General features: G+C 44.8%; 2 long non-coding RNA genes across 3 annotated transcripts in view; one reads left to right on the top strand and one right to left on the bottom strand.

Moving 5' to 3' along the window:
* LOC310714493 overlaps positions 1–23,810 on the top strand; it is a 27,655-nt gene continuing 3,845 nt past the window's right edge. The window contains exons 1-2 of the long non-coding RNA XR_014529837.1: positions 1–1,992; positions 2,430–3,021. This is a non-coding gene — a long non-coding RNA (uncharacterized lncRNA). The remainder of the gene's footprint in view (positions 1,993–2,429; positions 3,022–23,810) is intronic.
* Positions 13,417–22,083, bottom strand: LOC310714445. 2 transcript variants are annotated; one of them, XR_014529775.1, is made up of 4 exons: positions 21,969–22,083; positions 17,644–17,700; positions 16,164–17,277; positions 13,417–13,705 (listed from the first exon to the last, which is right to left on the bottom strand). It is a non-coding gene; the product is annotated as an uncharacterized lncRNA (long non-coding RNA). The 2 variants fall into 2 exon arrangements; XR_014529776.1 differs by lacking the exon at positions 21,969–22,083 and adding an exon at positions 21,588–21,957.

Consider the following 23,810-nt stretch of genomic DNA (forward strand, 5'->3'; position numbering starts at 1 on the left):
AACACAGCACATAAGGAAAAGAAATCAGAAGGATAAGGGCTAATGTACTAAATGTGAATTGGGTGTTTGTGACCTTCGAAGAAAAATCAGAAAGGGAAAGCAATACTGAATAGATCCAATAATGTCTTAAATAAAATGATGGGAAAAGCCAGTTGTGTTGGTGGTGGACCAGCAGATTGTGCCGCAAGATACGTAGAACAAATCCAAGGAATGATGTATAAGAGATGAGGTTTGAAACGAAACTGAATCACAGAGAGACAGAGAAGGTGTGTGAAGAGAAAGCAGAGTTGTGGGGCACAGAGACACAGATCACGAAGACACGGAAAAAGAAATAAAAGAAGCTTAAGCTTAATCTAGTGAAGAAGAACCAATATAAAGCAAAAGGAACAGGTGATCAAAATGAGAGGAAAGAAAACTGAAGTGAGCAGCAGAAGGACCAGCGTGTTATTCATGGTTGTGCTGGGGAAATGAAGGCCTCAGACCATGTAAAATAACATTACATCAATTCTCAAGACAATATGAGAATGAATAAGTATTTTAATAGAAATGGATGGTTAAAAACTAAAAGTGAAAAGGAAAACCTGTCAAGTTTTAGCAGGAGCAGGGATCTCAAAGATGAGAGATGGAGCAACCTGTCAGAAAGAACTCAAAGACAGCACGCTTGCTGTGCAGAATGAATTACAGAATCACCCAGAGACAGTGAGAGACAAGACGGAGAAGATTTGGGAGGAAAAACAATTAATTTGGTTTCTTGCTTTATTGATTTTCAATTTATGGTTAGATATCTATGAGGAACTAGCCAGCAGGCATATGTTAATAACAAACATTGTTTCACACAATTAACTTCTGATATTGTTTATGGGTACCATTTAAGCAGGCCAATTGTATCAGGTGAAATGTATTTATGCTAAAGGAGACTGCCAAGAGGCGAGTTCCTCCCAACTCTGATTGCTAGAAACGGTGTATGAATGATAGGAATCATGTCACAGGTTTATCTGGGTTTGTGTGTGTGCTGTTCTTATTCACAGCGGTTAAAGGTAACGGCACCAGAAATAAGCCCAAATGCAGGATTGTGCCCTTCATAAGCATTTCCCTGAAAATACCCAGTGTGGCAGCATGTTTGTATCACTCTGTGATGCCCATTTAGAGTGTTGTCCATATACCGAGTCAACTGATATCATGTAGTCTATTCTGATTTAGGCTTTGTGAAGTCACTGCACAGCCTAACCTAAACATGCTGTAGAGCTGGAGTTTTACTGGCTATGCGATCCCTCATTGAATGGACTGTATCTCTAGCAAGCTGATGGCAATGATAAAGGCTATGATGGAGCTTAGAAGGGGACATGGGGAGGTGACAGCAGCAATCTGAAAGGTCTGTGAATATCATCAATCAGGCACAATAAAATAAAGACTGGAGGGGCTTGAGGGGAATATTTCAGTCCCTCCTTTCATGCTGGAATGCTTCAATTTTTAACATTTAGTGTAACTGACTCAGCAAGGCCACACTTATGTTCAGCATCTCCTATAGAATTTAGTTCAGGCAAGGAGTTATTTGCACCTCAATTGTAGGAGCCTACCAATTACCAGGAAATGGACGAGACACTTCAGCCATTCCTTCCCAAACACTGCATTAGCAGAGCTCACTTTTTCAGCATCAAGGAAGCTATCCTTATTAGCTGCGAGAATATTGTTCTCAGACGCATCAAATCAGTTTTCTTCTTTTTTTAAAAAAGGCAGCTTGTAAATGCAGAGTGATCAATACGAAGAGAAGCGCTCCGTCCAAGAAAAATATAAACCTCTGAGACGAAACAAGTATTGTACTAAGTTTACTTTGTGGTTGTATTACATTAGCACAGACTGGGCCGGAGCTGGAGTGCTCAAGAAAGGGGATTATTTTAACACCCTTTATGAAATCTTTTGGATATTGTTCGCCTTATAACAAAATGTGTTTGTTCAATATAAAAATATTTTGTGACTTTGAAGGGGAGGGAGGTGTAATGTGTATGGGTTGCTCGTGCGTAAGTTGCCGCCTCTCCAGGCTTTGTTGCCTTGCTAAACCTTTCAGTCTGGGCAGCCCTTCACTTCGTGGCTGCCTCAGTCGCTAGCAGAATCCGTCAGTGGGCATTTCTTAAATCTTTTCCAACATAAAAGTTGTTTGACACCCAGTCTCCTCCTACTCTCTCTGCGCGGAGGTCTTCTGCGCAGGGTGGGTGTGGGTAGCGGAGGACCCGTGCTCTCCCCGCTGGTATCCGGTGAAGAGTCCTGGAGCCCTCTCGCCGATTCCCCCATCTGCCCCCCTTTCTCCCTGGTGTTGCGCTGATTGGCTTCCCCTTCTGCGGAGCTGCCTCTCTCCCTGCCGGGCCCTTCTCCAGCATCATTTGAGAGCCTTCCCTCCGCCTCTAGCTCCGATGTCAGTTCCCTGACAGGAGGATTGGAATGTGATGCTTCAGCCCCTCTTAGAACTCTCCCCAAGCCACACCTCCTCTCCTAGGGGCTGGCCCCCATCAAGCATTCAGGTCCAGGGAAGCACAAAAATTGTGGCTCTCCACTCTGGCCTGCGCACCTATCCACATGCTCCCTGGGCAGCTCCTCCTGTGCTCTTGGTGGCCAATATCTCCTTGCCAAGAGCTCAACGGAGCCTAGGTATGCCTTTGTTGCCAACCCTGGTCTCCGTCTTCCTTCAGTGTATTTCTTGGCTGGAATGGTCCCTTGTACTGCGACGAGGCCTTTTGCTTGTCTAGACACACATCTCCATGTTTATGTGTGTCCCAGTGCTGTCAGGCAAGGAATGACCAGAGGGAGGAATCGACAATTGTATAAAGTTAGAAGTTAGGAAAGGCATGTCCCTCAGTCCTACATCTCTCTCTGCTACTCCTAGATGTGCACCTGATGAGGCAGTTGCCAGAACAGAGGGACCCTGCCCCCAACCTCATGTATCTCCCTCCACCTGAGCTGTGCGCAAGCAGGCAAAGAATCCGTCTTCAGTATCTCTTTTGGTCCTGGAAGACAGTGGAGGAGGAGGTGTGGAAGTTCTTGATTCCACACTAGCCTGATCTATCCTTCTTGTCCCTCTTCTTCACTCTCCAATCCTGCCGTGTCTCTTGACTCTGACTATCATCTCCTGGCTGTTACAGGCTCCCCCAGGAGACTGCTCCCTTCTTCCAAGTCAGTCTCCAATCAGTGGCGGAGGAAGGGGGCAGAGGGGGCAGTGGCCCTGGGTGTCAGCCGGGGGGGGTGACATTGCCATGGGTGACGCCTCCCCCCTGGGACGCTTGCTCGGGCAGATGCCTTCCCCCCTGGGATGCTCGCATGGGCGGGTGCCTATCCAATTGGGATGATGCTCGCATCTCCCCCTTGGGACGCTCGCACGTGCAATGTGCCACGCCCCCACAAAATGTGCCATGCCCCCATGGGCAACGTGACATGCCCCCACCGCCCCGGGTACCAAAGCCCCTTCCTCCGCAACTGTCTCTAACCCCAGTTCTCCTGGTGCACACCGAGCCAGTCACCACTGCTCAGTATCCAGCCAGTTCCTGACATCATATGTGTATAGAAAATTCTGACTACAGTGGTACCTTTGGATGCGAATGGGATCCGTTCCAGAACCCCTTTCGCATCCTGAGTAGAATGCAACCCGTGACTGCAGGTCGCGATCTGCCGCTTCTGTGCATGCATGTGACTTCATTTTGAGTGTCTGCGCATGCGCGAGCGGCGAAACCCGGAAGTAACGCGTTCCATTACTTCCATGTCACTGCGGAGCGTAAGCTGAAAACGCTCAGCCTGAAGCATATTTAACCAGAGGTATGATTGTATAGGGACCCGGGTGGCGCTGTGGGTTAAACCACAGAGCCTAGGACGTGAGCTCCCGTTGCTCTGTCCCTGCTCCTGCCAACCTAGCAGTTTGAAAGCATGTCAAAGTACAAGTAGATAAATAGGTACCACTCTGGCGGGAAGGTAAATGGCGTTTCCGTGTGCTGCTCTGGTTTGCCAGAAGCGGCTTAGTCATGCTGGTCACATGACCCGGAAGCTGTACGCCAGCTCCCTCGGCCAATAAAGCGAGATGAGCGCCACAACCCCAGAGCCGGTCACGACTGGACCTAATGGTCAGGGGTCCCTTTACCTTTACCTTTACGACTGTATAAGCTTCTGTTCAAAAGTAAGAGCCACACTGCTCCAACCACTTTTTGTCTCCGGTGCCACACACTTTTCTATCTCTGGTCCTGCCTGCCACTGGCATGCAGCCCCTGGTTTGGAGAAGCAGCCGGTTTCCCCTCTGATCTGTGTATCTCAGTATGATTTCTATGAGCAGAAGAGTGGCATCTGTACAGTAAAAGCTAAAAAAGGTAAAGGACCCCTGGACGGTTAAATCCAGTCAAAGGCAACTGTGGGGTAGCAGCGCTCATCTTGCTTCAGGCCGAGGGAGCCAGTGTTTGTCCACAGATAGCTGTCCGGATCATGTGGCCACCATGACTAAACCGCTTCTAGCGCAATGGAACGCCGTTATGGAAACCAGAGCACATGGAAACGCCATTTACCTTCCTGCCGCAGCCGTACCTATTTATCTACTTGCACTGGTGTGCTTTCAAACTGCTAGATTGGCAGGAGCTGGGACAGAGCCACGGGAGCTCACCCCGTCACATGGATTCGAACAACCAACTTTCTGATCAGCAGGCCCAAGAGACTCAGTGGTTTAGACCACAGCGCCACCCGCTCTCTACAGTATCTGTACAAGTAACACTCAATGTAGACCCACGGAATCCAATGGGCTGATACCTAGAGCATATGACATAGTTGAATTCTACCTCATGAGTTTTCTGAAGGGCAGATTTCAATACTTGCCAGGTGAAATGACCCCCCTCCTCCCCACACAAACTGTTTTTTTTTTTGGGGGGGGTTTCTCCTGTCACTTCTAGATAATTTAAGGGGGTTAAGGGGGAACCCCCACTGTACAGGTGGAAGTCCAATTCAAAGTTTTAGCTGATGGGGTTGGCTTGGTGTGTTCTGCCACTAGTCATAAATAAGTTGGAGCAGAGCAGCAGCGCAAAATGTATTTTCAATACAAACAAAACAAAACAAAACAAAACAAAACAAAATGGAAATGAGTTGCTTTCTTAGTAATGAAGACATTATGCCATTTAATTATCAAGGGTGTTTTTTATATATAGGAAAAAAGATCACCGCTTTCCCCCATCTGCTTATTTGGCTTTAAGCTGGATAGATTTAAATGCAGAAAACAGCTCAGGCCAATATTAGAAGGAAAATCCACAGTCACATAATTAATGCAATTAAGTGTTTTAATCTCATTTGTTGAAGTAATAAGAAAATTTTGTTTCAGACTCTTTCATGATTCAGATATATCAATCCTTTTGAAATGGGAGACATTGTTGTACTTAATGGATCCTTTTGAATCGCTCTGTCGTTTAATGTTTTATTAGTTGTACATCAAATGTGGGGGAGTTTCCCCTCATATCTTGATAATACATAAAGAAAATGTGTCATTGGGAGATAATGCACTCTTGTCCTAGGGTATACATTCTCTATCTCCTTTAAGTAGCGGGCGGCAATATATTTTGAATACTAATTATTTGAATTATTAAACTAAGAGTATTGAGACTCTGGTTCCTGGTGGGTAATTTTAGCTACATCTTATTTAAAAGCAAATTAAACTATCACTCTTGAAAATACTAATCTGAAAGATGGGAAATTAATCTTTCCATCACAATACTATTTTAAGAAGAACTGGAATGTTATTGCCATTTCTGAACCATCTTGAGAGGCTCTGTGAACACCAGAACTTTTTCTGTGGTTGAATTTTTCCTGGCATAGCACCCTCATGTGAGTTGCTAAAATCCACTCACTGTTGATCCAGCAAGGGCAATTTGTCTATAGAAAGAGACCTATGTGAATGAATTGCGCTGCTGGATGATCCTATAGTCGTGGAAAAGCGAGGAGTGTGCCACTCTGGAATGCGGACCTCTGAATTAGGCCCAGTAAAAATAAAGAAAAAGCCCGGCAAAAGCAATTTGCAAGCTGAAATCAATGGCACTTAGACGACTCAGTCCTATGTCCCATTCCTTTGTCTTTTCCAATGGGACTAACATGTTCCTAGATAAGTCATGCTAGAATTTCAACCTAAGAGTTGTATCCAAAGAAACATCCCATTTGCTAAAGGACTTTTGCTTGCTCATTGGAACGTCCTGTCCTTCACCTTCCCCCATGCAGCCCACAAAATCTGTTCTATGTATTCCCTCAATCAGTGTTGAATTTGGATGGAGAGAAACCCTAGGCTACTCTACTTGTGAGGCCCCCCTTCCTGTCCCCCACAACTAGAAGAAAATGGAAGAGTGTTATAAACAAAATTGAGTGAAGCCAAGGATGATGACGGGTATTTAAAATTCTACCATTCACAATTTTTCCTCTAAAGGACATAAGATATTGTTAAATGCCATGGCGATTTTAAAAAATGCATAAAATTAACACTGAAAAACTTTTGCAATAACTGAACTTTGTAAACCTTTTGTGGCCTGGGCAGGCCTGGAACTAGTTCCCATGTCCTGTTCCTCTCTAAGGAATCAAGTTCAGCCTTCATGGCATTTAACCTCCTTCCTGTCATAGAACGCTCTCTATTGGAGTCTCTAGGTGCAGTACAAAGACCATAAGAAGGGAGAGCAGGGACCTTGAAATTGCCAACAGCTGTTAATCAAGCAAGCAAGCACACAGGTCACCTTTGTCACAGTCACGACGCCTATGTCCTGGCCAGGCCTGCACCCAATCTTGTTTTTGTACAATCTTAACAGAAGTGAGAGCTGGACCATAAAGAAGGCTGATCGCCGAAGAATTGATGCTTTTGAATTATGGTGCTGGAGGAGACTCTTGAGAGTCCCATGGACTGCAAGAAGATCAAACCTCTCCATTCTGAAGGAAATCAGCCCTGAGTGCTCACTGGAACGACAGATCCTGAAGCTGAGACTCCAATACTTTGGCCACCTCATGAGAAGAGAAGACTCCCTGGAAAAGACCCTGATGTTGGGAAAGATTGAGGGCACAAGGAGAAGGGGACGACATAGGACGAGATGGTTGGATAGTGTTCTCGAAGCTACCAGCATGAGTTTGACCAAATGACGGGAGGCAGTGGAAGACAGGAGTGCCTGGCATGCTCTGGTCCATGGGGTCACGAAGAGCCGGACACGACTTAACAACAACAACAAACAGTAATCCTTCTAGCTGGTTAATTGGTTCGGCAACTTCTATGCACATGATGTGTGATGTTAATTATTTCCCCCAAGAGTTAAATGATAACTAATCAGAGGCAGCTACAAGAGAGCTATGAGATTCAGGTGAGGGTCAGATGCCTTGTCAATCCCAGCAGGTATATAAGAGGACGACCCAGGCCTCTACCCTGCCCACCATTCTCCTGAAAAGAAAAAGCCTAGCATGGAAGACTAGTGTATAGTATGCAGATCTGAAAGCGCCACAAAGGGTAAACCACCCAAAAGGTATGCTGAAGAGTTTGTTAAAACAGTCATAGCAGATACAGCTGTTGTTAGTAACTCAGCAGTGGATTAAAGGGTTATATAATGCCTCAAAAATGTGGTTTCTCATTTGAAATTACTGTTGAAATGTGGAGAAATTTAGAGAAATCTAAACGAAATCTAAAAGAATTTAAACAACCTTTAGATTCATCACTGCAAATTAGGTTTTTCTGTCATAAGAAGAAGCAGAGTACAGTATGAGCCAGTTGACAAATTCTCAGTAGACGAGTATTGCAATTCCATTAAATTGTTATTATACAAAACTAAAATGAACTGTTGTAAGCGTGTATGTATTTATGAATTATAATTTCCAGCTGAGATTGGCCTTCTAAGTGGCTTGCAATTAAAATGCACACAGAGATACATTTATGACAGAAGTATATGGAGGCAATATATGGCAAAGTCTTCTGGCCCCTGACAGTTGAGGTCACAGTACAGATTCCAGGCTCTTCCCTATGGATTTTCAGATGGACTTGTGGGGCTTGTTGATGGTCAAGATGCTGACCTACAGAAGCAGCTCTCCAATTATTTAGTAAAGGCAATATGTTTTACATTCAACAAAGCTATTCACTTTTTTGCAGTTTGTATTCATAAATGTTCAGTAATTAATTTAAAATAACAGGAAGCAACAGTGATCCCCATCCTTGAGTCTTTATCTTATTCTTGGGGGAGATACAGATGCATGGAGTGTGTGTCTCTGCCTTCATGCATAGAGCAGTGAGACACCCACAATATCCTCCATGTTTTCCCGACAGTTCACTTGCCCCTTTGGCCAATGTCAAAATGTGAAACTGGCATAGCTGCTGGGTGCCTGAGCTATGGGATGTGGCTATGGTGGGCCCGAAAACTGTCTCTCTTGGATCTGCTCATGGACAATATAGAAACAGAAAGATGGGATCCTCACCTGGTGCAGCATGGGACAAAAGGATGGGAGACAATGGGAGACAGATGATCAGTCAAGAATTAAGCAACCACCACCAGGACAAAAAAAGGACTTGCATGTACTTGAGCCATGTTTTTAGTTGACATATCTTTTGGAAGTTTTTACCCTTGTTAACAAAAGAAGACTTGTTAACAAAGGTAAACTTCAAAAAGATTTGTCAACACAAAACATGGCTCACATACTTGGTTCAAGTCTTTTTTTTTGTTCTGGTGCCAGATATGAGACTATATTATGAGGCATCCTCTCTTTGTTGATTGAAGGAATGGATGCCATTAGAAAATTCACATATTCTAGACTTAGAAGATCATGACAATATTTATGGTAGGCACGCTTATCTATGGTATGAAAAGGCAAAGGTTCCTAAAGGATTTACAAATCATATAATTGGGGAAAACTTGTATAGCGTATGGGATAAATATAAGAATTTATTAGTGGCAGAACCACCACTTTGGTTCTCACTGTTCGAAGCTATAGTGGTAAAGAAAAAGAATATGATAGAAGGGTGGACAACGTACAGAAATTTATTGAAACAAGAGGGAGGAGAGTATAAATTAAAAGAATTTAAGGAATTATCAGGAAAATTAACAACATGGATACAAGATCATCATTTGAATGAACTATTTCAGAAAGATAGGACACAATGGTTTGGGGAACAAATATCACAATTAGAGACCTGTTGGAATGTAATGTAAAAGTGCTGTCTAAAATATATAAAATATTGTTGGAATGGGAAACAAAGGATGAGCAAGTAAAATCTTCAATGATACATTGGGCAATAGATATTGGTCATAATATAGACATAGAAGCATGGGAACGATTTTGGAATATGGATACAAAACATAGCTCAAGTACGTACATGAAACAAGCCGTTAGGGGGAGGAAAAAGCAATCCAAAACGCTACATGTGTGTAACCCTATTGTTGTCCAGTTATGAAGATAATTCAATTCTAGAAATGCATCTGTTGATTCTAATGGCCTTGCTGTGGGCTCCATACAGTGGTACCTTAGGTTACAGACGCTTCAGGTTACCTTGTTGTTGTTGTTTAGTCATGTCCGACTCTTCGTGGCCCCATGGACCAGAGCACACCAGGCACTCCTGTCTTCCACTGCCTCCCACAGTTTGGTCAAACTCATGTTAGCAGCTTCAAGAACACTGGCCTACCATCTCATCCTCTCTCGTCCCCTTCGCCTTGTGCCCTCCATCTTTCCGGGTCTTTTCCAGGGAGTCTTCTCTTCTCATGATGTGGCCAAAGTACAGGAGCCTCAGCTTCACGATCTGTCCTTCCAGTGAGCACTCAGGGCTGATTTCCTTAAGAATGGATGCGTTTGATCTTCTTGCAGTCCATGGGACTCTCAAGAGTCTCCTCCAGCACCATAATTCAAAAGCATCAATTCTTCGGCAATCAGCCTTCTTTATGGTCTAGCTCTCACTTCCACACATCACTACTGGGAAAACCATAGCTTTAACTATACAGACCTTTGTTGGCAAGGTGATGTCTCTGCTTTTTAAGATGCTGTCTAGGTTTGTCATTGCTTTTCTCCCAAGAAGCAGGCGTCTTTTAATTTTGTGGCTGCTGCCACCATCTGCAGTGATCATGGAGCCCAAGAAAGTAAAATCTCTCACTGCCTCCATTTCTTCCCCTTCTATTTGCCAGGAGGTGATGGGACCAGTTGCCACGATCTTCGTTTTTTTTTTATGTTGAGCTTCAAACCGCCCTAAAAAACTTCCCTTTTTGCTGGTTGGTGCAGATTATTACAGCACCTTTTCCTGCTATTATTATGTATTCTACCAGCAGTGTATCTTTTCCTTAAATCCAAAGGAGTTTCAAAGTAAGGGAGGGTGGGAAAGACGCCAAGAGCCCAAGGAAAGGAGTTTCTCTTATGGTGAAGAATCTATGGTGCAGAAAGGCCATTTCAAGGTTACTCTTTGACAGAAGAGAAGCAGGAATAGAAACAGAGGCCATGTATGTAAGAGTGAAAGGATATGTAGAAACCAGGGAGGATCACAAGAAAATGATGAGAGGCACAGCTGTAGCTTAGTAGCAGTTGTAGCTGGCAAAATTTTGCTTAACATAACAATAAAGTGCTTTACACACACACACACACACACACACACACAGCCCTGGCAAAATGGTATTTTCTGGAAATGAATACCTTGTTATGATACAAATAGAGCAGAAAAATGATATTTCTTCTTTTTGCTTTTATGACATTTAAAAGGTTTATTTTTAAACCATGTGCTTACAATATTTATTTTACATTGTTTTGTGACTCCCCTCAGAAAGCAGAAAAAGATGTATACTGTACAAATATGTACACTCTAAAACAGACGGTTTGTATTTTCTGAAGAAGAATGATTCTGTCAACTGGCGAGGGGTCATTTCCCCCTGTGTGTGCAGAAGCTGCAAAGAAGAAGAGTCAGAAGAGGAAACAGCAGCCATTTCTAGGATTGAGTTGTTGTCATCATGAGGATAGGTTTGTCCTTATGTACCTCTTTTTAAGGCTTCTCCTTTTGTGCCTATGAACACAAGGCAGGAGGCGAGATCTGAATCACTAACACTGCTGTAAGCCTTTCCTCAAAGACATTTTAGAGAATCTAAAGTTCACTCTCTTTTAAAATACAGTGGTAACTCAGGTTACATAAACTTCAGGTTACATACACTTCAGGTTACAGACTCCGCTAACTCAGAAATAGTACCTCGGGTTAAGAACTTTGCTTCGGCATAAGAACAGAAATTGTGCTCCGGCGGCACGGCGGCAGCAGGAAGCTCCATTAGCTAAAGTGGTGCTTCAGGTTAAGAACAGTTTCATGTTAAGAGCGGACCTCCGGAATGAATTAAGTACTTAACCTGAGGTACCACTGTACTTAAAAAATAATAATGAGGCACAGTCTCTGATACTTTAGTCACATCCTAGGCACTATATACCAGTTCCCTATTCTGAATCTTGCAGTTTCTCTTTCAAGTCGATATTCTTCAGACTTCCTAATGACCTTATGTTGTATGAAGATGGATAGAGCTGCCTCAGTTTATCTGGTCCCACTTTACCAACATATTCTGGGGTCCACTCACTGGCCATCCCTCTTCTTTCAAATCTCCCAGTAAATTCTCATGCACCTCTCAAATCGGCTTACTTGCTGGCCTTCCCTTTCTCATTGACTTGTTTCTCTATAATATCTGGTCCTCTGATTTTCCATCACCTTTGCTGTTCCTGAGCAGCAGCAGCAGAAGAGGAGCCAATATAGAATAAAACTAAGAAGGGGGGGGGGGAAACAAGCCCCTTTTGCTAGTGCAGTACATTTACTGCACACTGTACAAGTGTTATTGCATAGGACCTGAGATTTGGGGAGCTCTCTTTTGTACTGAATTCAACCAGTTTCTTTTTACAGTAGGATTTGCATGAATATCAAGAAAATCAACCACTTGAGCAGGGAAATTCCTATACAGTGGTACCCCGTGTTGCGTAACCTCCAAGATACGGAATCTTTGGGTTACAGCTGCAGCAAACCTGGAAGTGTATACTTCCGGGTTTCGCTGCTTGTGCATGCGCAGAAGCACTCTGCGTGCGTGCGCAGAAGCGTTCTATCGTGCCGCGTGTGTGCGCAGAAGCAGCGCCTCTAGTTGTGGATTTTTCAGGGTGTGCATGGCACCCCAAAATGAATTAAATCCGTAACCAGAGGTACCACTGTATCCTATGCCAATTCCAATGTAAAGCTTATATATCTCCATCTCTAAGAGTAGTTACTCATTCAAGGAGTGAGAGGCAAATAACCCCGTCTCAAACGCCTCTCACTCCTTGAAAGAGTAACTAAGATAGGTTGCCCAATGACCTCCTTCTTCCTCCAAGGCAAACTCTGTGTATGGAACGCTCTGCAAAAGAAAGAAAGGGAATACACAGTTGACCATACCACCAGGCCCTGCAGACATCAATCCACACTAGGTCACATATACAGCTCAACATAAATATGCCAAGCCCCCAGCTGAGAAATAGAACACAACTAATGGGGGGCAGGCATTCCACCCCATCTCTCACCTGGGGCATTCACAGTCCCTTCCCTGCCCCACCTCATACCCAAGGTTTAGAAATTCTCTGGCACACCACAGTCTCTAACACTGGACACCCCAGAAACATTAAACGAGTGTTTCCCAAACTTGGGTCTCCCACTGCTTTTGGACTACAGTTCCCATCATCCCTGACCACTGGTCCTGCTAGCTTGGGATGATGGGAGTTGTAGTCCAAGAGCAGCTGAAGACCCAAGTTTGGGAAACACTGCATTAAACCTATGTCTGTCATACTTGCCTACACACATCCAAATACATGCTACATACAATAAACACACACATGTAATGCCCACAGGTAGGGGGAGGAAATGTGATGGCCTGGGAATCTGATTCAGAAGCTGAACCGGAGGAATACCAGCCTGTACAGGAGTCCCCGCCTCCAGGGTCGGCTGAGCCGGGGCAGGGCCTTGAATCTGAAGGGTCTGCACCTGTGCTGGATCCTCAGGAGCAGACACCAGATGAATCCACTCTGGCTCCGGGGGTGATTGAGGACCCATTGCCTGCAGGTGCTCCTCTCCCAGCTCTGTCAGGGGAAGGTGAGGCAGCCTCTGGCTCCAGTAACCCTCCAGCCTCTCCGGAGCTGCAGAGGTTCAGGGCAGAGAGGCGGAGGGAACTAAGTTCTATCGGAGGAGTGCTCGCCTCCAGGCCAGGAGAGGCGAGTCACCTGTGGGCTGGGACCGCCCTAGGCCCCAGAGGAGTTAAAGGCGAGTCAGCCCAGTCCCAGGTTGCGGGAGCAACGTTGTTGGAAACCTGTTTCTGCCAGACCCAGACCTGTTTTTCTGGAGTTCCCTACCATGCCCAGCTTCTTCCTTTGGACCCCGCTTCGCCCTTGGTGGACAGTCTCCAGACCCTCGACCCAGGACCGGACTCTGACCACGCCTCACGGTACCCCCCCCCCGGGACCAGCACAGGAAACCATGGTAGAATGGTGCCCTTTCCCCAACCCTGAAGTGACAACCCCAAAGGGATGATACCTTTCAGGGTTGTTCTCACCAAATGGTAGCCTGCCACATTGCATCTGCTTCTGCTTTTATGGTTCTTGAGCCAGGTGATGTAAATTGGCTGAAGGTGAAGAGGTTTCTAGGGCTGCTTCTCTCAACTGCAAGGCTGGCTTGCTTGATGGTGAGAGGCTTGCCTGTTGGTATGGGCAACTAGAAGCAGGTGCAAGCCTAGCAGGAGGGAGGCGTTAGATGTAGATGCTTAGAGATGTCGAAGGCTCTCCTCCTTACTCCACCCCCTCTCCTGTTCACCTCTCTACCCCAAGCCGTAGAATGACTGGAATCAATTTATTGGCTATCAGGAGAGTTCTTTTACTTACATTGCAGTCCTTGAGAATGAGCAATATTTGATTTTTTTTTAAATATTACAGTATAAGTAATGATTTCCTGCTGGGATCATTGCTTTTTGGGATTTCAATACTGTTATCTTTTTTATTAAGACAATACAGAAAGAAGTCTCTGTCATTTTAAGGAGCTTCAACTGCCCATTTCCCCCTTAATAACCCAAGTATTAAGAATCAGCAGTTTTGCTTAGTGCAATGAACAGGAAGAGATTACGAATGTCTCTACAGAGAACATAGCAACAGACCAGTTATTGAAGCCTGAAATAGAAAGAGCATGTTAACTATGCTGAATCCAAAAGCAGTTTCATGCTTTGTTTTTATTTAAAAAAATATTTATTTCCCCAAAGTGGAAGCTGCTAGTATTTGCAGGGTTGCACAAAAATAAAGCAGGCTCTCCATAGGTTGTGTGTGTGTGTGTGTGTGTGTGTGTGTGTGTGTGTGTGTACACACTCAGGGCTGATTTTACAAAACAAATACTGATTGAGTGGTGACAACATAGCTAGGTATATTTTACTCCCCACCCACTCCTTGCCTTGAGTTCAGTTCTCTATTCATTTAACAACTTCGGGATATTCCCAGGGGAACTGAAGGAGGCAGTGGTGCGTCCGCTCTTAAAGAAAACATCATTAGATCCTTTAGATCTATCCAATTACCGCCCGGTTTCGAATCTTCCATTCCTGGGTAAGGTGATTGAGAGAGCGGTTGCTGAACAGCTTGGTAGGTTTCTGGATGAAACATCTGCTCTCGATCCATTCCAGTCCGGCTTCCGCGCTGGTCATGGGACCGAGACGGCTCTGGTCGCCCTAACAGATGATCTCCGCAGGCAGCTGGATCGAGGCGGGCCGGGGCTGCTGATTCTTCTAGACCTGTCAGCAGCCTTCGACATGGTCGATCACGAACTCCTGGACCACCGCCTTGCCGACGTGGGGATCCAGGGCACAGTCCTTCAATGGCTGCGCTCGTTTCTCTCCGGTCGGGGACAGAGGGTCGCGCTTGGGGGGGAATTGTCATCGCGCCACTCCTTGGTGTGTGGAGTGCCTCAGGGTGCGATTCTCTCCCCGATGCTTTTAAACATCTTTATGCGCCCCCTCGCCCAGCTTGTCCGGAGTTTTGGGCTGGGTTGCCATCAGTATGCCGATGACACCCAACTCTATCTGTTGATGGATGGCCATCCTGACTCGGCCCCAGATCCACTGACCAGATGTCTGGAAGCTGTGGCTGGATGGTTACGTGGGAGCCGGTTGAAGTTAAATCCTTCGAAGACAGAGGTCCTCTGGCTGGGACGGAGCGATATGGGATTGAGAGGGCAACTCCTGTCTCTTGCAGGGGTGGAATTAGTGCCATCATCATCCGTGAAGAGTTTGGGTGTAATCTTTGATACCTCCCTCTCTATGGAGGCGCAGATTACAGCTATAACAAAGGCGGCATTTTTTCATCTCCGCCAAGCTAAGCAGTTGGCTCCTTATCTCTCTCGCCCTGACCTAGCCACTGTGATCCATGCGACGGTCACCTCCAGACTGGATTATTGTAACTCGCTCTACGTGGGACTGCCCTTGAGACTGACCCAGAAACTCCAGCGGAATGCCGAATGCCGCGGCGAGACTCCTTACGGGGTCTTCGCTGCGAGATCATATCCATCCGGTGCTGTACCAGCTGCACTGGCTCCCGGTGGAGTACAGGATCAGGTTTAAGGTGCTGGTTTTAACCTTTAAAGCCCTATACGGCCTAGGACCCTTGTACCTACGGGACCGCCTCTCCTGGTATGCCCCACAGAGGAACTTACGGTCCTCAAATAAAAACATCTTGAAGGTCCCAGGCCACAGAGAGGTTAGGCTGGCCTCAACTAGAGCCAGGGCTTTTTCGGCTGCGGCTCCAACCTGGTGGAACGCTCTGTCACAAGAGACAAGGGCCCTGCAGGACTTGACATCCTTCCGCAGGGCCTGCAAGACAGAGCTGTTCCACCTGGCCTTTTGTCAGGGCGCAGCCTGACCCCCTCCTCTGGCAATCTGCACAAAATTTTGCTTGATGGTTGCCATTAATTTGATTTTAATTTGATTTAATTAATTTTATAATGAATGTTTTAGAATGTTGAACTATTTTGATTGTTGTTAGCCGCCCTGAGCCCAGCTTCGGCTGGGGAGGGCGGGATATAAATAAAATTTATTATTATTATTATTATTATTATTATTATTATTATTATTATTCTCAGGTCTACTGCCTTTACACAACTAAATTGATCCTATAGCCTATGGCATGATTATGCTGGTTCGGGGGGGGGGTGTTACCGTGCGGCGTGGTCCATGTCCGGTCCGACGCTGAAGCGGGGTGCAAGGCAGGGAGTCGGGCGTGGTCAGGAACTCTGGCAGAAAGCAGGACAGGGTGCCGGCAGGAACAGGTAACCAACGATGTTGCTCCCGCAACCTGGGACTGGGCTGGCTGGCCTTGATCTCCTCTGAGGCATAGAGCGGCCCCGGTCCACAGGTGACTCGCCTCTCCTGGCCTGGAGGCGAGCACTCCTCCTGCGAGAACTTAGTTCCCTCTGCCTCTCTGCCCCGAGCCTCTGCAGCTCAGGAGAGGCTGGAAGGTTACTGGACACAGAGGCAACCTCAGCTTCCTCTGGCAGGGCTGGGAGAGGAGCACCTGCAGGCAATGGGTCCTCGATCACCTCCAGAGCCAGAGCGGATTCAGCTGGTGTCTGCTCCTGAGGATCCGGCACAGGTGAGGGATTTTCAGGTTCAAGCCCCTGCCCCAGCTCAGCCGGCCCTGGAGGCGGGGACTCCTGTTCAGGCTGGGATTCCTCAGGTTCAGCCTCTGAATCCGATTCCCAGGCCATCACAAGGAGAAAGCCTCTAGATACCTATAATCCAAATACTGAATGAAAGAAAAGTGACTGCCTCAATCATGGCTTATATTAGAGTTCTTGACTCCCTAGAAGGACCAAGAGACCTGGTTGCTGGAAGACATCAGATGTTGGCTTGATGGACCACTGTTAAGAACGACAGAAGCTTGTTGCTATGTTATTGATTTCAAAGGCACTGTTTGGAATTCCAGGAAGTGAATGGCAGAGAACCATCCTTCCAGGAAAGAGATAAACTATAAAACATTCATAATAAATACAGAAAGGTGATCAAATTCTCAGATGGGGTGGCAGTGATAAGTTAAAGATAACATTTAATTAATGAATGAAAAATATTTTTATCGTGGTCTTGCTTAATCTTGAGACATTTAGACATTCATAACACTGTCGCATTCCTCAGCTGCACAAAGTCTGCTTTGCAGAGCTGCATGTTGCAAGTTTCTTACCTTTGCTTCTCCCTTGCAGACAACTCTCTTCATGTGTAAGGGAGATTTTTGCCTGGATCACAATAGGGGAGGGGTTTAGTTCCGTCTTTACACCTCCTGCACATGAAATTGAAAAGTACATTTAATTCCTTGTGTAGTTTGGCCCAAAGTACATACTTTGCTGGAACTGAATTATCTGGTCCTTCAACCATCCTTGAATATTTCAGATATATAAGTTTCTAACTGCAGATACTTCACTTTTTCAAAGGAATCAGGCTAACTAAATGCATGAATAGAAAAGAAAACCAGATAATTCTAGTATACAAAAAAAATAAAGGAGGAGGATAAAAAGCCCAGACTTCTAAGCAATCTTGTGAACGCTACTAATAATGCATTTTTAATACACGGAGAAATGAGTAGAGAAGTCAAAATAGCCCCTCGGGCTATTAAAAACAAATCTCAGTGCCTTTTTATCATACATACTGTAGGATTATTGAATGCTTGTAATTAAAGCTGTCTTCATGTTTTCAGTTTTATCACCTAAAAGCCAAACAAACAAAAGGAGTCTGCATTACCATCAACTTAACCGAAGAGCAAATGTTAAATCCCATTTGAGCCTTTCTGATAATAGATATTTTCGTAACCCATATTTAAGCAGGCATGCAGTTGAGCTTTTATGGATGATGTTTAAAGTTTAATGCACAAAACACACAGCTTCTCGTTGCTACAATAATTTAGACATTAGCAAGATCTACACTTGTCAGATCGCTTGGGTAATTTTATGCTGGTGGAATTGTTTCGGAAATGTCAGTGGAGAAAATGGGAGCGTGGCATTGTGTCCAAAATGTATTTTGGTATGTGAAGAATTAGGTGATAAAAGCTGTTGGACTTATAATACCCTGTTCTGTATACCATAGGAACAATTGGGCGTGTGATGTGTGTGAAGTCATCATGATAAAGTATCACATTTTGGGGGGAAACAAACTTTTATAATTGTTTGGCATTCTGCAGAAATGCATTATTCTCAGTAATAATGTTGAAAAGACTAAACACATAGTTGAACTGCAATGAATTGGCAACTCTTATGGCAACTCAACTGGTTTTCCCAGTAGTGATGTATGGAAGTGAGAGCTGGACCATAAAGAAGGCAGATCGCCGAAGAATTGATGCTTTTGAATTATGGTGCTGGAGGCGACTCTTGAGAATCCCATGGACTGCAAGAAGATCAAACCTCTCCATTCTGAAGGAAATCAGCCCTGAGTGCTCACTGGAAGGACAGATCCTGAAGCTGAGGCTCCAATACTTTGGCCACCTCACGAGACTCCCTGGAAAAGACCCTGATGTTGGGAAAGATGGAGGGCACAAGGAGAAGGGGACGACAGAGGACGAGATGGTTGGACAGTGTTCTCGAAGCTACCAGCATGAGTTTGACGAAACTGTGGGAGGCAGCGGAAGACAGGAGTGCCTGGTGTGCTCTGGTCCATGGGGTCACGAAGAGTTGGACATGACTAAACGACTAAACAACAACAACAACAACAACAACAACAACAACAACATGTGGGTTACACGAGGGACAATCCTATAGGAAGTTCCGCTGGAACGAGCAGCTTTGAACGCAGTGGCTCTTTGGCTCAGCCGGCATTAAGTCCCCAACCGCAGCTCAGCCAAATATACGTTTTTTGGTGGCAAGGAGAAATGTAGGTACAAAAAGGAGAACTCCTGGATGCCAGGAGTTTGGAGCAAGTACTCTTTGGTGGGAGAACCACAGCAGAGATTTAAAATCACAAAATATTCAGCAAAGCAAAGCATGGAAATAGAGGCTGTTATACCTTTAAAATATGCCCTTGTGAGTTCTAAAACGTACCCCTTCAGTTAGCATAGGGAAAAAATACATCACATATTAGGTAAGTTAAAAAATGGTTTACTTATAAACTCTCCAAAGGTCAGTTTCAGGTGCTTTCCCATAAAGCATTCAGAAAATGTTGCACAGGCAGTAAAACTTGGCTTAGTTCCAAACTTCCTAAATAAGAGTGGCTTGTTAGAGCCATGCAGTCTGAACTTGAAGCAACCAGCTCAGACCTCTTGACTCGCTGAGCTTCTCTGGTAGACTGACGTACAACAACAGGCTTGATTACCTTCTTCCTAAGGTGAGGGGGAGTGACCTATCTAAGTCTAGCAGGACGGCTTACTCTATGGCAGTAACCCCTTCTTGAATTAATTAGACTTAAGCATGTTGGTTATGTGAGGCTAGTTATCCCCCAACACTAACATAACTTGTTCACTCTCACTCAGCCAGGGCTCAGTTGCCGAACTAAAGCGGGTTTAAGTCAAAACGGAAGTTATACTCAGAACAGAGCACGTTCGGCTTCCAAAAAGAGTTCCAAAACCAGTACACTCATTTCCGGGTTTGAAGTGTTTGGGTTCCAAGTAGTTCGAGAACTAAGCTGTTCGAAAACTGAGGTACCACTATATTTATTTTTCCCCTGGTGGTGATTTTCTTGAGTCAAAATGAGAGTACCCCAAAACATTTATTTTTTTGAAAAAAAGCACTGAGTTATACCATAAAATTATATATCAACTGAAAGATAATTTAATGAAGAATGTAATGAAGGATTATTTATTCTGACAGCAGTCATAAAGAAGAAACGTGAAACACACAGAAAAAATGAGATATATAGGTTAAATTGCCGTGTTGGCACTTTGTGATAAATAAGTGGGTTTTGGGTTGCACTTGGTCTCTAAAAGGTTCACCATCACTGCCCTAAATCCACCTCTGGAGTATTCGCCAGTGAATATTGTAGAATTAAATTTTGTGTCAGTATGCAAAGAATCACGCTGGTATTTATTGCTTTAAACTGCTCTTGGCTCCCTTTATAAGCCACGTGATACAACTTCCTTTGAAGTGCATGAAGCGAGAGACTGCATATTTGTAAGTTTGCCTCGGGTCAAAAATCTCCATGCCCATGTTTTCAGTAACTAGACTATGAGGCAGAGGGGACACCCACACACTTTTCAATAATGTGGCCCTGCATTTATAATCTAAAATTGCACAATCACAATATCTAAGAGTCATGCAGGGGTGGGCAAACACGCCAAGTTCAACTTCTCTCTGTTCCTCCATCTTAAATCTAGTTCTTCACATTTCAACAGTGGCGTAGCGTGGGTTGTCAGCACCCGGGGCAAGGCAAGTAATTTGTGCCCCCTAACCCGTGGATTTGCGCCCCTAACCCTAACCCCCAGATGTTGCGCCCGGTGCGGCTGGCCCCCCCTGCACCCCCCACGCTACGCCACTGCATTTCAACATTTAAAAAGTCCTCATGATAAACACATTTTGGGGTGCAACTTCCTCTAATGTACACATTGCTGCAAGGCAGTTGCCCCTAGTATAAGGCATTGCTTTTATTTTCACAAATGTATGCATTTATATGCACACTTTACCACAGTATGTGCATTTTTTTACTTGGCTGCAAAACTGCACTGCAAACAATTGGAGAACTCTGGATTTTGAAGGGTGAATGTGTTTGGCCTTGCATATTGTGAACTGAATCAAACTGCTCCACCCCTAGGACTTATATCTGCATTTTGCATTTGCTCTCAGAATCGGTCTTTACCATGAATATCTTTGTTCTTAGGGTTTCAGTTTTGTTTCAAACATATTTCATGCCTTTTGTGTTCTGTTTTAAATAATCCTATGTGTAATTTGCCTTGATATGGTTGTTTGGAAGGCAATTAATAAACCAATGGTGATAACCATAATAATAGATCTGGGATGAGGCTGGCTTGAAGTCCAGTTTGTCTTTGTTTAGAAATCAAGCACTGGGTTCAAGTGCACATATTTGAGCTTAACTGTTTTTCTTTTAAATTCCAGACATGAAAACACTTTCTGGAATCTGAAATGGATTTTCCTGTGTGCTACAATTAGTTCCGGCACATGTATTATGACTTCAGGAGATGGATTTTTCTTGCTGCCTTTTGATGAACAGCACATTATTGAGAAACTAAACAAAGTAATAAATTACATTTAGCTGGTACAGTTTTTTCTCCAGCAAAAATACATTATTTATCTCCATTTAAGAATGTTTTAAAATACAAATGAGTTTCTAAATCTTGTTTAATTACTTCTGTTTTGCAAAGAGGCCCTTCTAAAGAGAACAGCTTATTGCAAAATAGAAGTTAGAAAAACACACTTTTAAGTTCATTGATTTTTTCAATATTTGCTGCATTTAGTGTTATCTGTACATGCTAAATTAATAAATGCCTGTCCATTCATGTTCCCTAAAGAAAAATGGTTATGATGGTCAGCAGGTGACATTTATATGAACTTAATAAATGCATTAATTTTGTAATCACGGAGGCCTTGCATATTGTTAAAAGGTTTTGCTTTCCAGAATATGCTGTCCCTAACCATACATTGAAAAGATTCATACGTATTCCCTAGCTATGCTTTGAACACAGTCTGAGGAAGTATTAGTACCACTCTTCTCTGCCTTGGTCAGACCACACCTGGAATACTGTGTCCACTTCTGGGCACCACAAGTTAAGAAGGACGTTGACAAGTTGGAATGTGTGCAGAGGAGGGCAACCAAGATGATCAAGGGCCTGGAAACCAAGCCTTATGAGGAATGGTTGAAGGAGTTGGGCAAGTTTAGCCTGGGGAAAAAAGAGACCGAGAAGAGATATAATAGCCCTTTATATATTTGAAGAAGGCTATCTCACGGATGATGGAGAAAGCTTGCTTTCTCCTGCTCTGGAGGGTAGGACTCGAACCCATGGCTTCAAGCTACAAGAAAGGAGATTCCGATACTTACCTAGTGGGGGAGACACCTTGATCATGAAGGAGGCTTTCCCAAGGTGAGGCTCATCCATTGCACTATGGGTGTGCCGACCCCTGCGATTTCCCCAAATGCGGGGATTGCGTTTGCGTTTTCCTCTGATAACTGGTATGCAAAAATAAAAACAGAAATAAAAGTACTAGAAAAAATACAGCTTTTTGCAATTTTAAAATAGAATAGAATAGAATAGAATAAAATAAAATAAAGGAGATTGTGACTAAATGTCAGGAAGAACTTTCTGACAGTAAGAGCTGTTTTAAGTGGAGCAGTCTCCCTCGGGAGCTTGTGGACTCTCCTTCCTTGGAGGTTTTCAAGCAGAGGTTGGGTGGCCATCAGCCATGGATGCTTCAGCTGAGATCCCATCATTGCAGAGGGCTGATCCCTTCCAGCTCTATAATTCTATGATTCCAGAAGCCGGCCCTTGTGATCAAACTGGCCTGCATTATCCCTGCAATGTATATGGCAATCTTGGTATAGAGCAGGAATGGGGAACTTCATACCCAGGGCCAAATGCACCCCCACAATCCTCTCTGGCTGGCCCCTAAGACTCTCCACAAACCTCTCTTACTGGCCCTTCTTTGTTCTCCCCTTGAGTGTTTGGGGCCAGGTGCAACATATCCTTGAACCACAACAATAATTCTTGCTTGCTGGATGGAGAGTTGTTGGTGAGTGTGTGCAGAAACTAGCCTACTGTATAAAAGCCAAGTTTTACTTTATCTGCTCCCTTTTACCTCTGGCCCTTTTACTTCTGGCCTGTGGCTTCTGTAAGGCTGCCCAGAAAAAAATAAAATAAATGTGGACCAGTAATGAGGGCAAGTGACGTTGCGGTTTTTTTGGCTTGCTTGCTTCTCCTCCCGGTGAATTGTAACAATTAATAATTGAGGGTTTCCTGGGGCAGAAGTCTGGCATGAGCTGTTGTGTTTATATGTGCCGTGCTGCCTTGTGCTTGCTGTGGTGCTAGGAAGGTTGGCGGAATCAGCCTGTATTGGAGATTCTGTATGAGTGAGGTGCACAGATGAGAGTGAGTGGACATGTAAAGGTAAAAGGACCCCTGACCATTAGATCCAGTCACGGATGACTCTGGGGTTGCGGCGCTCATCTCGCTTTATTGGCCGAGGGAGCCGGCGTACAGCTTCCGGGTCATGTGGCCAGCATGACTAAGCCGCTTCTGGCGAACCAGAGCAGCGCACAGAAACGCCGTTTACCTTCCCGCCGGAGCGGTACCTATTTATCTACTTGCACTTTGACATGCTTTTGAACTGCTAGGTTGGCAGGAGCAGGGACCGAGCAATGGGAGCTCACCCCATTGCAGGGGTTTGGTGAAGCTGGCAGGGGGAATAGGGAAATTCCAAGATCAAATCAGCAGCCAGGATGGCCTTGGTCCTATATACCTGAAGGAGCGTCTCCACTCCCATCATCCAGCCCGGACACTGAGGTCCAGCTCTGAGGGCCTTCTGGCAGTTACCTCACTGTGAGAAGTGAGGTTACAGGGAACCAGGCAGAGGGCCTTCTCGGTAGTGGCGCCTGCCCTGTGGAACGCCCTCCCAGCAGATGTCAAGGCAATACTTTTAAAAGACAACTGAAGGTGGCCTTGTTTAGGGAAGTTTTTAATGTCTGACACTGTATTGTTTTTAATATTCGGTTGGAAGCCGCCCAGAGTGGCTGGGGAAACCCAGGCAGATGGGCGGGGTATAAATAATAAATTATTATTGTTATTATTATTCATCATTCTAGGACTGTCTCGGGAAAATAGAGACACTTAATTGGAGGGTATGTGTTATGTGCAGCAACCCAAGGCAGTTTCAGTGAAAGCAAGGG

This window comes from Podarcis liolepis, assembly GCF_965112155.1.
Source record: "Podarcis liolepis genome assembly, chromosome: 8".
In the NCBI taxonomy this organism is placed as follows: domain Eukaryota; kingdom Metazoa; phylum Chordata; class Lepidosauria; order Squamata; family Lacertidae; genus Podarcis; species Podarcis liolepis.